The sequence below is a fragment of the Scyliorhinus torazame genome, chromosome 31, assembly GCF_047496885.1.
Source record: "Scyliorhinus torazame isolate Kashiwa2021f chromosome 31, sScyTor2.1, whole genome shotgun sequence".
NCBI classification, from domain to species: domain Eukaryota; kingdom Metazoa; phylum Chordata; class Chondrichthyes; order Carcharhiniformes; family Scyliorhinidae; genus Scyliorhinus; species Scyliorhinus torazame.
In genome coordinates, this window is record NC_092737.1 from 29597539 (window position 1) to 29608746 (window position 11208).

Here is an 11208-nt window from a genome sequence, read left to right on the forward strand (position 1 = left end):
AGATTTTGGAAAAGAGTAAAAACAACAGGTTTGTGGTGATGGGAGACTTCAACTTCCCCAATATTGACTGGGATTCACTTACTGCCAGAGGCTTAGACGGGGCGGAGTTTGTAAGGAGCATCCAGGAGGGCTTCTTAAAACAATATGTGAACAGTCCAATTAGGGAAGGGGCGGTACTGGACCTGGTATTGGGGAATGAGCCCGGCCAGGTGGTAGATGTTTCAGTAGGGGAGCATTTCGGGAACAGTGACCACAATTCAGTAAGTTTTAAAGTGCTGGTGGACAAGGATAAGAGTGGTCCTAGGATGAATGTGCTAAATTGGGGGAAGGCTAATTATAACAATATTAGGCGGGAACTGAAGAACATAGATTGGGGGCGGATGTTTGAGGGCAAATCAATATCTGACATGTGGGAGGCTTTCAAGTGTCAGTTGAAAGGAATTCAGGACCGGCATGTTCCTGTGAGGAAGAAAGATAAATACGGCAATTTTCGGGAACATTGGATAACGAGAGATACTGTAGGCCGAGTCAAAAAGAAAGGGGAGACATTTGTCACGGCTAAAAGTCTGGGAACAGACGAAGCCTGTGCGGAATATAAGGAAAGTAGGAAGGAACTTAAGGAACGAGTCAGGAGGGCTAGAAGGGGGTCACGAAAAGTTATTGGCAAATTGGGTTAAGGAAAATCCCAAGGCTTTTTACACGTACATAAAAAGCAAGAGGGTAGCCAGGGAAAGGGTTGGCTCACTGAAGGATAGGCAAGGGAATCTATGTGTGGAGCCAGAGGAAATGAGCGAGGTACTAAATGAATACTTTGCATCAGTATTCACCAAAGAGAAGGAATTTGTAGATGTTGAGTCTGGAGAAGGGTGTGTAGATAGTCTGGGTCGCATTGAGATCCAAAAAGACGAGGTGTTGGGTGTCTTAAAAATATTAAGTTGGATATGTCCCCAGGGCCTGATGGGATCTACCCCAGAATAGTGAAGGAGGCTGGAGAGTAAATTGCTGAGGCCTTGACAGAAATCTTTGGATTTTCACTGTCTTCAGGTGATGTCCCGGAGGACTGGAGAATAGCCAATGTTGTTCCTCTGTTTAAGAAAGGTAGCAAGGATAATCCAGGGAACTACAGGCCGGTGAGCCTTACTTCAGTGGTAGGGAAATTACTGGGGAGAATTCTTCGAGACAGGATCTACTCCCATTTGGAAGCAAATGGACGTATTAGTGAGAGGCTGCATGGTTTTGTGAAGGGGTGGTTGTGTCTCACTAACTTGATAGAGTTTTTCGAGGAGGTCACTAAGATGATCGATGCAGGTAGGGCAGTGGATGTTGTCTATATGGACTTCAGTAAGGCCTTAGACAAAGTCCCTCATGGTAGACTAGTTCAAAAGGTGAAGTCACACGGGATCAGGGGTGAGCTGGCAAGGTGGTTACAGAACTGGCTAGGTCACAGAAGGCAGAGAGCATCAATGGAAGGATGTTTTTTTAATTGGAGGGCTGTGACCAGTGGTGTTCCACAGGGATCAGTGCTGGGACCTTTGCTGTTTGTAGTATATATAAATGATTTGGAGGAAAATGTAACTGATCTGATTAGTAAGTTTGCAGACGACACAAAGTTTGGTGGAATTGCGGATAGCGATGAGGACTGTCAGAGGATACAGCAGGATTTATATTGTTTGGAGACTTGGGCGGAGAGATTGCAGATGGAGTTTAAACCGGACAAATGGGAGGTAATGCATTTTGGAAGGTCTAATGCTGGTAGGGAATGTACAGTGAATGGTAGAACAATTAAGAGTATTGAAAGTCGAAGAGATCCAGGAGTACAGGTCCACAGGTCACTGAAAGGGGCAACACAGGTGGAGAAGGTAGTCAAGAAGGCATACGGCATGCTTGCCTTCATTAGCCGGGGCATTGAGTATAAGAATTGGCAAGTCATGTTGCAGCTGTATAGAACCTTAGTTAGGCCACACTCGGAGTATTGTGTTCAATTCTGGTCGCCACACTACCAGAAGGATGTGGAGGCTTTAGAGAGGGTGCAGAAGCGATTTACCAGAATGTTGCCTGGTATGGAGGGCATTAGCTATGAGGAGCGGTTGAATAAACTCGGTTTGTTCTCACTGGAACGAAGGAGGTTGAGGGGCGACCTGATAGAGGTCTACAAAATTATGAGGGGCATAGACAGAGTGGATAGTCAGAGGCTTTTCTCGGGGTAGAGGGGTCAATTACTAGGGGGCATAGGTTTTAGGTGAGAGGGGCAAGGTTTTGACAAATACATGAATAGGATGGGAATAGAGGGATACGGACCCAGGAAGTGTAGAAGATTGTAGTTTAGTCGGGCAGCATGGTCGGCACGGGCTTGGCGGACCGAAGGGCCTGTTCCTGTGCTGTACATTTCTTTGTTCTTTGTCCTTTGTTGGGTGAAAGAGATGAACGCGATAAGAATGGTGGGGAGGATCAAGGGGCTTAAGTTTCAAGAGTTGACTGGATGAGGAACTGCATAGAGCGCAAGGTCTAAATGCATTTTCTCTATGGTGACGCGATCATTAACAATTAGATTCTCCTGCAGTTTAAAGGCTGGTTGAAGATTGGCCGAGCTCCACAACGAACACTACCCTCACCGCCTTTTGCATGTAATTTCAGGCCATGTTTGCCCATCCAGAAGGTCACCGCGCTGGAATAAGGTACCCGATACTGATCGATACCCCCACCACTGAGGAATTAGAATAGGATGTTCAATTTCACGTTTCAACATAAGTAACATGCGCCAGGCGATTTCGAAATCTGCTTTTTCAAGGGCGCTTTGTCCACGTTAACCACTTTGGAGAGATCCTGTCATTTTAAGGTTACGCTTGAGACCGTGTAGTACCATGACACGTTACCCTGAAGGTTGCCCGAAGGAGGAATTTTTTGAGGAGAATGGTAGACCAGTGGTGCAGAACATATGTGAGGCACATTTGAGGAAGACCGCGGCGCCCATTACACATGGCGGTCCAGGCCCTTTGCCCGATGAGTTAATGGTGGAAAGGGAGGACAAACATGTCCGTTCTGCCCGTTGAATGGGTGAGCTCCTCGATGATGCCTTCGGGATAAACTCGCAGCATCCTTACGCTTGGTGTCGTCCATCACCACCCTCCCCGGCAGTAAGTTTTGACTTCCCACGCCAGGAACCACACTGGATTACGGAATTCATGATTCTGCTCAATGAAAGAGCCCATTGGCAGAGCAGTAAGAGTTTGGTCTATTGCTGTAGCTTTATTACAAGTTGTTGTATAATTTTACAGAATTTAAAAAGTTAAAACAAATATTAAGAAATATTCAGAGGTAGATCCCTACAGTACAAAAGGCCATTAGGCCCATCGATTCTTCACCGACCATCCAAAAGAATCCCACTCCCACACCCTTTACCCATAACCCAACCTAACATTTTGACATTGAAGGGCAACCTAGCCAGAACTGCGCATGTTTGGGCACTGAGGGGCAATTGCAGCATGGCCAATCATGGATATATTTGGGCTGTGCGATGGAACCGTGGCACTTGGTGGAAACTCATGCAAACACAAGGAAATCCGTGGAAACACCATAGAGACAGTCATCCAAAGTCAGATTTGAACCTGGGTAGAGGTGTCACAGAATGCAGTCGTTAGCACTACTGGCTCACTGCACCGAGAACCTGGGTTGAATCCCAGCCCTGGGTTACTGTCCTTGTGGCGTTTACACAGTTTCCCCTTGGTTGCATGTGTCTTCTGCCCCGAATCCAAAGATGTGCAGGATTGGTGGATTGGCCAAGCTAACTTGCCCCTGAATTGGAAACAGTTTAAAACAAAATAATTGAACAAGGGCCCCTGATGTCCTGAGGCAGCATTGCTAGCCACCGACCCGCCCAGCTCAGTGTCACTGCTGCTCCCGGTTGTATAATAAATTTGGAATTCTTTGTTCTGAGAAAGATATTTAATGCTATTCATTCAAATCATTCTACTACTGCAAAAAAAAATGATTTCAGAAGAATCTTCGCGTGCATCACAACAAATATCTATTCAGTAAGTAATGATTGGCCTCTACTGTGAGCGTAAGATGGAGAGAGCAGGGTTGGTTCATTTAGAACTGAGGTGTCGAGTTGAGGTTCAAGCCCGCAGAGTCAAAACAGGGTCGAATACAAGTAACTCAACTAATATGATGTCGCCCAGATTAATGACCCTTCAATCAGAAGTCTAATTCCCTATGCCGGATTGTCCCCCCAATTCAATTAGCTTAGTTAGGCCACACTTGGAGTATAGTGTTCCATTCTGGACGCCACACGACAAGAAGGATGTGGATGCTTTAGAGAGGGTGCAGAAGAGATTTTCCAAGATGTTGCCTGATATGGAGGGCATTAGCTTTAAGGAGAGTTTGAATAAACTCGGTTTGTTCTCACTGGAACGGCGGAGGTTGAGGGGCAACCTGACAGAGGTCAACAAAATTATGAGGAGCATAGACAGACTTTTTTCCCAGGGTAGAGGGGTCAATTACAAGGGTCCATATGATTAAGGTGCGAGGGCCAAGGTTTAGAGGAGATGTACAAGGCACTTTTTTTTACACAGAGGGTAGTGGATGCCTGGAACTCGATGCGGGAGGAGATGTTAGAAGCAGGGACGATAGTGACGTTTAAGGAGCATCTTGACAAATGCATGGATAGCATGTGATTAGAGGGATAAGGACCCCGGAAGTGTAGATAATTTTAGTTAAGACGGGTAGCATGGTTGGCGCAGTCTTGGAGGGCCGATGGGCTTGTTCCTGTGCTGTACTTTTCTTTGTTCTTTGCCCTTTGTTACTCAGCAGAATGTTTTCACTCCCTACACCAGCCACCAAACTGGACTCCAGATCTCAATATTCTGCCCTGTGAAAGACCTCATTGAAAGGGCAGCATGAGTTTGGTCTTTTGCCGTTGCTTAATTACTCGTTGTCGCTGTTTGTAATTGTACAGACTATTAATTAGTTAAAACAAAAATACTAAAACATAGTCATAGGTAGTTCCCTACAGCGCAAAAAGCCATTCAGCCCATCAATTCCTCACCGACCATACAAAAGAATCCCACTCCATCACTCTATCCCCGTATCCCAACCTATCTATTGATCATTGAAGGACAAGTTAGCCTCATCTGCACATGTGTGGACACTAAGGGGCAATTACAGCATGACCAATCTACCTAACATGCATATATATGGGTTGTGCGAAGGAACCGGAGCACCTGGTGGAAACCCATGCAAACATTCGGCGAGCGTACAACACCATAGAGACCATCATCCAACGTCGGATTTGAACCTGGGGAGGGGCTTTACGGTGGATCAGTTCTTAGCACTGCGACCTCACGGCGCCGAAAACATGGGTTGAATCCCAGCAAGCGTTTTCTATCTTGATCTTCCAGGTTGCCAGATGCTAAGTGTAAACCTAGCATCGACCAACACCAATTCGAAGTTTCATTCTCCCGAATTCACTTTCAGCCATTGCTATGAGGGAAACTCAGGCATAGCGAGTTATATTGTCGTTCTGCCTCACAGATATCTCTCTTGCGTTCATATGGGAAGGCCATTATTATGTGCGACACCATAATAGTATGAGTTGCAGATTAGATATTGCAACCATATTCACTAAAAACTTGCTGAGATTTAATGCGTGGAATCCTGATGGGTAGAATCTTAAAGGCCTAGCTGTATGAACTTAAATGCTGGCGGAATGAAACATGTAACAGGATAGCCGTGGCAATCGCAGGGTCCTGCCCTGCGTGAGTTTTATTGTGGCACAAGTCGATCAACATTGCCACCTTGTTCCTTATTCTTGTAGCTATGACTGCAGCATTATCTTTGCATCAGTATTCATCAAAGAGAATGAATTGATGGATGTTCAGTCTGAAGAAGGGTGTGTAGATAGCCTGGGTCACATTGAGATCCAAAAAGACGAGCTGTTGGGCGTCTTGGAAAATATTAAGGTGGATAAGTCCCCATCTACCCCAGAATACTGAAGGAGGCAAGAGAGGAAATTGCTGAGGCCTTGACAGAAATATTTGGATCCACACTGTCTTCAGGTGATGCCTCGGAGGACTGGAGATTAGCTAGTGTTGTTCCTTTGTTTAGGAAGGGAAGCAAAGGTAATCCAGGGAACTACAGGCCCGTGAGCCACAAGTCAGTGGTAAGGAGATTACTGGCGAGGATTCTTCGAGACATCATCTACTCCCATTTGGAAGAAAGTGGACATATTAGCGGGAGACAGCACGGTTTTGTGAAGGGGAGGTTGTGTCTCACTAACTTGATAGTGTTTTCCGAGGAGGTCACACAGATGATTGACGCAGGTAGGGCCGTGGATGTTGTCTCTGGATTTCACTGAGGCCTTTGACATGGTCCTTCGTGGCAGACTGGTACAAAAGGCGAAGTCACACGGGATCAGAGGTGAGCTGGCAAGATGGATACAGAACTGGCTAGGTGATAGAAGGCAGAGAGTAGCAATGGAAGGTTGCTTTTATAAGTTGTGGTCTGTGATGTGTCGCAGGGATCAGTGCTGTGACCTTTGCTGTTCCTAGTATATATAAATGAATTGGAGGAAAGTGGAACTGATCTGATTAGTAAGTTTGCGGACGACACAGCGTTTGGTGGAATTGCAGATAGCGATGAGAACTGTCAGAGGATACAGCAGGAGTTCGATCGTTTTGGGACTTGGGCAGAGAGAAGGCAAATTGAATTTAATACGGACAAATGTGAGGTAATGCATTTTGGAAGGTCGAATACAGGTAGTGAATTTGCAGTGAATGGTAGAACTCTCAAGAGTATTGACAGTAAGAGAGATCTTGGTGTACAGGTGCACAGGTCACTGAAAAGGGCAACACCGATGCAGAAGGTAGGCTAGAACGCATACGGCATGCTTGCCTTCATTGGCCGGGGATTTGAGTATAGAAATTGGCAAGTCATGTTGCAGCTGTATAAAACCCTCGTTAGGCCACGCTTGGAGAATAGTGTTCAATTCAGGTTTCCACACTACCAGAAGGATGTGGAGGCTTTAGAGAGGGTGGAGAAGAGATTTACCAGGATGTTGCCTGGTATGGAGGGCATGAGCGATGATGAGAGGTTGAATAAACTAGATTTGTTCTCACTGGAACTACGGAGGTTGAGGGGCGACCTCATAGACGTCTACAAAGTTATGAGGGGCATAGACCGGGTGGATAGTCAGAGACTTTTTTTACCAGGGAAGAGGGGTAAATTACTCGGGGGCATAGGTTTGGGGTGCGAGGGGCAAGGTTTAGAGGAGATGTACGAGGGAAGTGTTTTTACACAGAGGGTAGTGTGTGCCTAGAACTCGCTGCCGGAGGAGGTGGTGGAAGCAGGGACGATAGTGACATTTCAAGGGCATCTTGACAAATACATGAATAGAATGGGAAAAGAGGGACACTGACTTCGGATTTTAGTTTAGACGGGCAGCATGGTCGGCGCAGGATTGGAGGGCCGAAGGGACTGCTCCTGTGCTGTACATTTCTTTGTTCATTTCTTTGCCTCTTGTTATTGTGATGTCAACGTTTCGGCATAGCAAGGTAAAAGAGGAATGGAGAATAGCACCGCCCACTGTATGATGTACAGAGCAACATGGTAATGGACCGAGTGGACAGTCTACACCACGACCACTGCCATCGAGAAGGACAGGAGCAGCAGATACTTGATAGCCCCACCACATGGAAGTTCCCCCCTAAGGCACTCACTACATTGACTTTGAAATATATCAGCCGTTCCTTCACTCTCGCTGGGTAAACTGGAATTCCCTACCTAAAAACAGATTAGATGTATATCAACTTCAAGGACTGCAGGGTTGAAGAAGGTAACTCAGCTTCTGAAGGTCAACTGGGGAATGGCAAAAAATGCTGGCACAATCACTGACACTCAAATTCAGCAATGCAATATAACAAGGCAAAAATAACACTGGAGGAGCAATTACCTTTGCGGGAGCAATTGTGCAGCCAGTAAATTGGGACCTTACAAGTTAATCATATACGATTAATCCTTACACATACAGGTCTCGAGATCATATCCCTGCGCTATACCAATAACCTATTTAAGAGATATGTATTTTCCTTCATCTTCGCTCTTTTTTTGCGCGGGATATTTTCGTTAAAATCTGATTCCTGGTTGTCCCGTTACTGCCATTGATCTGCTTCCACATTACCTGATTTCGTTGTTAGATCCAGTGTAGCGTAGGTGACACGCCCTTCATCCGATTCCTTTTTGTTTTCCTGAAAATAACAGTTAAGGTAAGCAGCACGGTAGCATGGTGGTTAGCTCAATTGCTTCATAGCTCCAGGTTCCCAGGTTCGATTCCCCGCTGGGTCACTGTCTGTGCGGAGTTTGCATGTTCTCCCCGTGTCTGCGTGAGATTCCTCTGGGTGCTCCGGTTTCTTCCCATGGTCCAAAGATGTGCAGGTTAGGTGGATTGGCCAAGCTAAATTGCCCGTAATGTCCAAAATTGCCCTTAGTGCTGGGTTGTGGGGATAGGGTGGAGGTGTGGACTTGGGTAGGGTGCTCTTTCCAAGAGCCGGTGCAGACTCGATGGGCCGAATGGCCTCCTTCTGCACTGTAAATTTAAAAAAAAAACATTTTTGTTCGTTGTATCAGACTGGGCATTTCAATGTTGCATCAAATCCTCAGAACTGGATAATGTGCGGCCAATTCAGCGCCAGCCAATGGCAGATAGAATACAATGTGGAAAAGTGTGAGGTTATGCACTTTCCAAGGCAGAATAGAGACATAAACTATTTTCTACATTGGAAAAGGCGTCGGGAAGCAGAACAACGGGACTTTTGAGTCCGAGTTCAGCATGCTCTAATGGTTAGCATGCACGTTCAGTTGGCAGTTAGGAAATCAAATGCAATTACAGCATTCATTTCGAGAGGGCTAGAATACAAGAGCAGGAATATACTGCTGAGGATATAGAAGGCTGTGGTCCGACTCCATTTGGCATATAGTGCGCAAACTTCGGCCCCGTATTGTAGTTTTTACCTCACCACTATTCTTAGAATTCCCCCTATACCAAAAAAGGGTCAATTTATTCTAAATGGTGAGCAGGGATTCTCACTCCCCGACTGCTACGCAGACTTTGTCGGATGCTATTCGGGTCAAACTAGTGTTTCAAGTTATCCCCCGGTATAACCCGTATCTTCGTAGAAAAATTTTAGTTACTTACCACTTATTAACTTTAATAACTTCCAACTTGCTAAGTGAAGTAAAGTAAACTTTTTAAAGAAAATAATCATAACCAGACTTTCAGGTTATCAATTTGAACTTAACTTTATTTTCAAGTTAAAAGTGAATAACTACTTTTACAGAAAGATAAAAATATATTTTCTTGTTCGGACCAGTTGCAGGCTTTCAAGTCTCTCTTGACAATCGGTTTTCTTAAACTTTTGGTCTTCTGCTGACTTCTCTGCGCTGCTCGGTGTGTCGATGTTCCTTGTCCCATCAACGAGGAAGATTCTCTGATTATCTGCTCATTCTCCCTTGTTTTTATAGCCATTTGGGGCCCCTTAACCTCTGCACCTGGCACCCTTCAGACTGTCTACTTGACAGTTTTAGCAGTTTAGAAGCGTGGCGCTGCTTCAACAGCGACAGTGCAGCTTCATCCTCTCCAGCTCGTCATTTTTGACTGGACTTTTCTCGCTTTGCTTGGCATGTAATAAATTTGTCTGTGCCTTAGTTCGCACTCTTTTGGATTTATGTATTTTTTAATAAGTTTTCTCAGATTCGGCCGAGGTCATCTTCAGGTTAAGCTAATGTCATGTTAGGGTTATCCCCCCTGACTCTAAATTTATCTGATTTGGCCATCTTCTAAAAGGTTTTAACTTCAAATGTTATGTACGTTATAATGTAACCTTGTCACCTTCTAGCTTTCTTAATTTGTAAATCAGTTGTTCCACTGTATTACCAGTGTCAGAAACTTTTCACACTTACCAGTTGTTCCTTATCTTATACTTTAGATTCTGGCTGCTTTTCCTAATTGTTCAATAAAATAATTCATTACTTAAAGATTTGTGAAATACTGTTCCCTTTCATATAACTTTAAGAGTTTTCAAATCAATCAAATGTCTTTTCTAACTTGTAAATTAAAATGCAGCTCCTCTATGTTTTCTTCCCTGTCTGTAAGTTGTCTGCTTTCAAAACAGGCTGCTGCTGTTAACCCCTTGTGGGACTTCTCCCTTTCATTAAAAAGCCTCAGGCATTCTCAGTGTTACTTTCATGTTTCAAATGTCATATTCTTCCGAGTTTTCACAACAGTATCTAAGGAATGATAAGCTGGGTCCGGAGGAAGTTCACAAGAAGTTCACCCGTCGTCACAACCGGTGACGAGTGGTGTCCCGCAGGGTGCAGTGTTGGGACCACAGCTGTTCACTTTATATATTAACGATCTAGATAACGGGACTGGGGGCATTCTGGCTAAGTTTGCCGATGATACAAAGATAGGTGGAGGGGCAGGTAGTATGGAGGAGGTGGGGAGGTTGCAGAAAGATTTAGACAGTTTAGGAGAGTGGTCCAAGAAATGGCTGATGAAATTCAACGTGGGCAAGTGCGAGGTCTTGCACTTTGGAAAAAAGGAATGAGGCATGGACTATTTTCTAAACGGCTACAAAATTCATAATGCTGAAGTGCAAAGGGACTTGGGAGTCCTAGTCAAGGATTCTCTAAAGGTAAACTTGCAGGTTGAGTCCGTAATTAAGAAAGCAAATGCAATGTTGTCATTCATCTCAAGAGGCTTGGAATATAAAAGCAGGGATGTACTTCTGAAGCTTTATAAAGCATTGGTTAGGCCCAATTTAGAATACTGTGAGCAATTTTGGGCCCCACACCTCAGGAAGGACATACTGGCAGTGGAGCGGGTCCAGCGGAGATTCACACGGATGATCCCGTGGTATGCCGAACATACGATGAACGTCTGAGGATCCTGGGATTATATTCATTGGAGTTTAGGAGGTTGAGGGGAGATCTAATAGAAACTTACAAGATATTGAATGGCTTAGATAGAGTGGATGTAGGGAAGTTGTTTCCATTAGCAGGGGAGACTAGGACCCGGGGGCACAGCCTTAGAATAAAAGCGAGTCACTTTAGAACAGAGATGAGGAGAAATCTCTTCACCCAGAGAGTGGTGGGTCTGTGGAATTCATTGCCACAGAGGGCATTACTTTGAGTGTCTTTAAGACAGAAGTTGATAAA